Source organism: Solanum lycopersicum, chromosome 10 (genome assembly GCF_036512215.1).
Source record: "Solanum lycopersicum chromosome 10, SLM_r2.1".
NCBI lineage: Eukaryota > Viridiplantae > Streptophyta > Magnoliopsida > Solanales > Solanaceae > Solanum > Solanum lycopersicum.
Genome location: NC_090809.1, coordinates 35,037,149 through 35,044,711, shown reverse-complemented (window position 1 = coordinate 35,044,711; position 7,563 = coordinate 35,037,149). Strand labels below are relative to the sequence as shown.

The 7,563-nt window shown below is 29.1% G+C and overlaps 1 long non-coding RNA gene across 1 annotated transcript; it reads right to left on the bottom strand.

Annotated features, from left to right (window-relative positions):
* Positions 1-1,419: 1,419 nt before the first annotated feature.
* Positions 1,420-2,784, bottom strand: LOC138339004 (uncharacterized). Its single transcript, XR_011211969.1, has 2 exons — positions 2,504-2,784; positions 1,420-2,049 (listed from the first exon to the last, which is right to left on the bottom strand). It is a non-coding gene; the product is annotated as an uncharacterized lncRNA (long non-coding RNA).
* Positions 2,785-7,563: the final 4,779 nt, after the last annotated feature.

The following is a 7,563-nucleotide window of genomic DNA, read 5'->3' as shown; positions in this document are numbered from 1 at the left end:
TAAAATTGTATATGAGTGTATACAGCAAGTATATCTACAACCCCTTGTTGGGGCTTTTGAAATGTGCAATTTTAACTTAAGACCCATATTTATCATTTTCAACATGTACATCAGTTTCGCAATATGCCATGATGGCTGACTCGATAAAGAGAAGCGTTGGTCCTTTGATCCAATGTGAAAATGCAAGTAGAGGAGTTCATTGCGAACTCGAGTGGAATTCATATGTAAATAGGCAAAGCAAAAAGAAAAGAAATTAGAGGTGGAGGGTTTTGAAAAATTTAACTAAATATTTAAATTACAAGTAAATGGAACATATTATGTAATTAATACTAAATAAACAATTGATTTTTGGAAAGTAGGACCACTCCAATTAACAGGAGAAAACACATTTTTCATTGTAAAAACAAGTGTTACTGTATTGATTTTTAGCAAATAGACAGAATGCCACGTGATGAACTTTTAATGAGTATAGAAATATATTGCAGAGGTGATCAATTAACAAGTAAGCATGAATGAATAAATGGGGATATAACCTAACACTTCTCATAATTTAATAATACAAAGCACATCAACGATAATAAATAAAAGAAAACATTACTGCCAAGCACTTTAGGCTCACTTTAATGACATGAACAACTCTAGATTCCTCACGAATGCATAAGGAACGAAACATAAGTTAAATCAACAAAAATTGCTCTTAGGTCGGACTACAAATGAGACTCAATCGATTACGCAAAGAAAAGATTCAGACTTCAACATATTGCAACTCACCAGATTCACATCAAGTGAAACAAACAAATAATGAATGGATAAATTTTGTTAGATGCACAAAAGGCGACACACAGCACCGATGCATTTCACTTAGTTTAGGAATGGTGTCGAATTTAACAGGCGTGGCCGTGCGAGATGCAAAGTAATATAAGCTTTTAATAAGACAGGTACCTATCATGAGATCAAACTCACAACTGGGTAGGCAACAATTGGGGGCTAGACAACAAGATTGACCTTAAGATAAGCCAGAAACAATACACAATCAACTAGACGAATTTAGGCTCAAACTGTCACAAGTGATGGGTTGAATACACATGAACCAAATTTGAAAGTGAACCATTAACACAATATAAGAATTTATTACTTAAATAATACTCTCATGTTCAAAACTAAAGCAAAAGGCATCAGATTTCCACACGGATGATCCTTTCAATGGTAGCAAACTGAAAATAGAGAAGCCAACCTATTAGCTAAGAGGCATAAATTTGAATAATACCTTAAAACAGAATTGCTACACACCCTAACATGATGGATCAAGACCAAACCTATCTAACAACAACCCTAAGGAACTAGACTAGAGAAAAAAGATAACTATTTAAGACGAGATGAACAAACAAGAGAAAATACACCTTAAACAGACATGAAAAATAAAGTACAAACAAGCCATGAAATTAAGCCAAATGATTCACACATTACATAGTAGGACGGTCATGGAATTTGATGAAGAAGAAACCAGCCATTACAGCCTATCAGACAGTAACTATAACAACATACAACTCCATATAATGGCTTCGAGATTCTGCCAAAAACAATATAGGCTCTGCATGTAATTTTAAAAATACCAACAATTATCAGATGGCCTACAAGCCAACTCTTCTAAACAACTCCTACACACTAGTTACAGAGTTAAAAGATCCACTAAAACAATATAGGGTCTGCATACTTATTTGTAATTTACAAAAAACAACTAAATCAGAGTAGTCGGATGGCATACAAAGCCAATTCTACTATACCTCAGACTCGCTACTTACACAACTTAAGAACCACTAAAACATTTTAGGGTCTGTGTGTTTATCCAGCCCTGGTAATCTTTTACCAAGGACATACTTTCAAAACTCAAAACTGTGAAATCCAGTCTTCGCCTTTCAGTTCATTGACAAATCGAACAGTGCCTTCTTCTTCTACGAGTTTTCTCCAAAACGTGTGCTCAGCTTTAATCAAAATGCAGTTGATTACTGTGTCTCCAATATCTACTTTTGTTGCCATAAAATCACAATTCTAGAACCAGTTCAGACATAGTTTAGAAGAACACTTAAATAGAAAAAACGAAAATAAACATGTATCTTACCCCAAGATTCAATATACAAAACGTAATAAATTCAGTCAAGATAAAACTGTTTAGAACTTAAAATGAAACAAATAAGGTATAACAGTTCAACAAAAATCCTGATTTGCATATCATACAAAAGAAAATGTAAAAATATCAATAAAATTTTTCAAGAAGAACTATTTCAGATCATAATATGCATATCAATTATACAAAATATAGTAAATTCAATCAAGATTAAACTTTTGAGAACTTAAATGGAATAAACAAGGTATAACAGTTCAAAAAATATCCTGATTTGCATATCATACGAAACAAAATGTACAAATTTAAGAAAATTCTTCAAGAAGAACTATTTCAGATCATAATATACATATCAATTATACAATCAAAATGATGGCTTACCCATCAACGTTTTCTTTCTTCAATGCTCTTAACTTCAAATCGATAGAGGAGATCAACCTCTGATATTCGTTGATTTTGGTAGCAATTGAGTGAAGTTGACTAGCCAATGAATCGCCGGATTGCCAAGCCTTGAGTTGGGGCGGATTGTTGACTAGTTTTGTCCTTTTTGTTTGAAGATGTTGAATTGCATTATTGTATTCTTGTGCCCTCCTCTCGCAGTGGAAGATTTTTCGCGCCAACATTTCTGATACTGTGTTTATCAAATGAACTTAATTTACTTCTTTTTTTCTCAAAATACAAGAGTATTTATAGAGTTTATTAACTATGGCTACCGGTGGCAAAGATTTGAGAGAGCACATTTTTAAATCATTAACTACTATTGGTTGGTTATCAAATAATATTACTATTATATAAGTGGAGTAGAAACAATTGACATTGTGTCTTTTTCTGCAAAAAAATAAAATAATAATAATCAAGTAGCTTTTCAATAATGGCAACATAATAGGGAATGGATGATTTTTTAATAATTTAAAAGGATGAGAAAATTTTAGGTTAAACCCTTAAAAGAAGAAAATTTGGTGTAATTGTTACGTTGACGCACAATTGTTTTAAATTAGGTGGTCAACAATTTTGGATTTAATGGTTGTCGCCTTTGGTTTCAAAATTAGTAGCTCTAGTTTCAAGCATTATTATTTGTTTCGTATCATAGATTTTATTTTTTATATTGAGAATGTAATTAATTATTAATTGTATCATATTATATGAATAAAATTAAATTTATGATATTTAGAGGAAGTAAGACTTAATTCTAGACTTAAAATTTTAAGAATATGAAATTTGACATATTAGTTGACACCAATAATTATGAATTTAATTGTAGGTTGAGATGAGTGTTGGGTGTAGGCTAGAGATACAACAATATGAGTGTCTATAAATTTGTTTACTTACGAAAAATGCATGTTTGATAGATTGAGGACATTATTGAGTTTTATGAAAAGAAAAGGCAAAATCTTGAGGATTCATGGCATGTGCTCGGCATTCAAGGTATGTTAAGACTTTTAGACTTCATTGAGGGTTGTTTTCTAATTAAATATAAAAAAAAATATAACAGAAAATGGACAAGGGTAGAATATGGGAGTCTCGTACCAATGGTGTGACGGACATTGACACGAGTACTGACATTATTACTATAATATGATAGATTGTAATTCGGGAATGTCAAAGCATATGGCATTAAATGATGTATTTAGTGACTTGATTTCTTTTGTGTGGTTGTGTCTCTTTATTGTACCCGCATAATTGTGATAATTGAGATGATTATATGTCATAACGACATTTAAAGAGTTGTGATGTTACATCATCCTTTTATTATTGATATCATATTATGCACATGCATCGACATGAGATTGAATGTGAGTAAAGGTCTAACATATGGAGATTGTCCGTGTTGAGATCGAGTAAGGATTATGATTTGGGCACGTGGAGATCTCTTGTGCGAGTGAGAAGTTATGACTATAATTTGGACACATGGAGATCATCCGTGCGAAACTGTTTGATTTTATGATATTGCATTCAAATCGGTCGCACAGACATGTGGAGATTGACTGTGTCGGTATGTGGACCTTGGGAGTCCCCTATGGGTCATGAACTCTCGATATATTTCTGAGAAATATCATGTATATACGGTTGAAAAAGTATTGGACAAGTGAAGCATATCATTTCATGGTGTCACATTGCATTGCATCTCATTACATCCCTCATTATTGCTGAGTATATGTTTTATTTGTGTTTAAAAATTTCATGACCTTTTGTTATCCTTATTGAAGAAATTTTGGTTGATATGTATGATATGAACTAGTAAAATTAAAGGATTATTTTCTTATATACTTCTGTCACTATTTTTTCGTTGTTGGTCTATGAGATATACTAGTACATGTGATTTCGTACTCATACTAAACTTGTTGTTCTCTTTTGTCGTCCAGGTTGAATTTTCAATTTGAGCACATCGTGGAGGTTTCAGAGTTAAGTTTGAGTTACCTTGGAGTTGTGGGGAGTTCCTTAGTTGTTCTGTGGCCCACACCTCCCTCTATGTATTTAGTTGCCACTTTAATTTAGTATTTAGAAAGGATATTCCTAACAGCTAGGTTTGTCATCTAGTTCCACAATTGTATCGTAGTTTAGAAATTCTTATACTTATGACACTAAATCTTGGGATGACAATTTGGGTTTCCGCATTTCGTGCTTGTAAATACTTAGTGTTGGGATGTTAGGTTTTCACTTATCTTTCCACTTTAAATAATGAATTGAATTAGTAAAAGTATTGAGTTGACTTATGAGTCAATTGCCTAATGGTCATCCAACTTAATGGAATTGCTTTGAAATATCATTTATGTTTCATTTAGGACAAAAATATCACTCAACTATAACTATTTTCCTCCAAATATACTTGATACTTCAAAAGACTTACTCTCTCCTAGTTGGCATGACATGTCATTAAAGTTTTTTTAATAATAATCTAATTTAATTCAATAAACCCATTTAACTAATATAATGATCATACTATTTTCTAAAAAATAAATTAGTTTATCAAGAATAATTTTTCATACTTAAATTTTTTTTGTCATAATTAATTTTCTTATTTTTTTTATGTTATGAATAATAAGTTTTTAAAACCTACTATAATATCATCAATTTTAAATATTTATAAACCAATACATTCAAAAAATATTGATATACAAATCACTCATGCTAACTTATATCAATTAACCATAAATTGTATACTGAATGAATAATTTTAAAGTTTAATTAAACTATTACAATAATATAAATTTTACAGCATACTAATGATTTTTATAATTATAAAGATAATTTTAGATTAATGATTTGTTAAGAACCAGAAAACTAATTTATGTGATATATTTTTTAAAATTGTATTAATATTACTATTAATATGATTAATTGACGTCATCACTTATTTTAAGTGATATTCCTCTATATTATAAAGTAAAGAACTTCTTACTATGAGGACATGTAAAAATATTCAACCAATTTTTCATAAAAATCAAATTTGTAAATATTCATAATAAAATAAATTACATATTAAAATAAATAAATAAATTTATAATGTGAAATTTCTTTACACTAATATGTATATAACATAAACATATTTAAATATATAATTTGTTCTCCATTTTTCATAAATAATTGTAAACTATAAATAAATTATCTATTATAATTTCATGTTGTTTCATTATGACAATTAACATATGACATATTTTTAACGAGTGACAATTAACTCATAATGACCCACATAATCGTGAATTTGTATTTTTAGTCTTTATTTCTACTTTTTACAATCTTGAATTATGGTAAATTAGTGTCATTCGTCGAGAGTAAGGAGCATATTAAATATTATATTATAAATGTTTTACAACTTATAAATAAATGTTTTCTCAATTGATATTAATACTTGAATTTCAAAATTAAGTTACTTCATTACCTTATTTTTATTACAATTTTGGTTATTATCGACAAAATTTTGATAAAAGGAATACTATAAAAAATAATTGTGAAAAAGCTTTAATATTTTCATTTTAAATTTTGTTAAAAGGCAAACTAGTTTTAAAAAAAACTTAAATTTCATAAATATAAAATTGATCTAAAGTTTGTAATCACTCCATTTCGATTTATATAATATTTGTTTGACTTAACATGAAGTAATTTTTTATAAAATTTTTTTTTAGAACTCGTGGTCTAAAACAAACCATAGATGTTTATATGATTATAAATTATCTTACTAAGAATAAAATGAATTTTTTGAAGTCAAAATGTTATTAAATATATTAATACATCATTCTTTTGAAATTGACTACGAAGAAAAATATGCCACATATATTAAAGTAAAAGTTACATAAATTATCGTTGTGTTAAAAGCTAATTACATTATATCCCTACTCTTTTTCAAATTACAAAAAAATCATATAATTAAAAAAATTCGGATACATCAGCAGAAATGCGGATATATCAATCGTGATACTATTTAGAAAATTTGCGGACACATATCTCAAGGATGAATCTTAGAGGGGAAGAGTGTATTCGAAAGAGAATATGGGTGTATCCAAGAGGAGAGAGATGTACCTAAAAGAGGATAGAGATGTATTCAATAGGGGATAAAGATGTATTCAAGAGAGGACAAAGATGTATCCGAGAGGATATAATAATGTATCTGACAAATGATAGGGATGTATCTGAGAGGGAATATTTTTTTTTTATAAAAGGTAGGAAATTTTAGAAACTATAATAAAATAATATGTGAATGTAGGTATTTTTTTAAAATTAAAATTTAAAAGATAATTAATTATATATGCATTAGATTTGAATTCATAAACAATTGAATCAAGTTAAAACATTTATATTTGTATACAAAATCTCTAAAATCTCAAGGGGAGAAAATCGAATCGCAAGAAGTTTGTTGCGAATCCAAATTAAATGAAACTTTAGCTATGCCATCTATTTTGAATTAGTAGTTTCCTATAATGCACAATTTTTTCCTTTTAAGATGTGTTTGTTAGAAAGGAAAACATTGTCATGTTTGGTTGGGTTAAATGTTTTGAAAAATGTTTTCAAAATCAACTTATTTTCCTCAAATTTAAGGAAAATAAGTTCCTTTCAAAATTTTAAAAAACTATTTTCCAAAACTCTCATCCAAATTCAAAATACAATTTTCTTTTTGTTGAAAAAATCAATTTATTTTACCCTACCCTCAAACCAGCCCCTCCTCCCAACCACCCCCATAAAAAAGAGAAAAATTTAAAGCTTGTTTTTTTTAAAAAAAATTTATGTTCAATTTTTTTCATCCCACCCTGACCCTACCCCCAACCCCCTACCATCGCCAGCCCCACCCACCCTACCACCCAAAAAAAATTAAATTTGTTTTTTAAAAAATATTTTCAATTTTAAAATTTTATTTTTTTAAACTCCTATCCTCGACCCCCCCCCCCCCTCCAAAAAAAAAGAGTTTTAAGTTTATTTTTGAAAATATTTTCAACTTCAAAATTTTA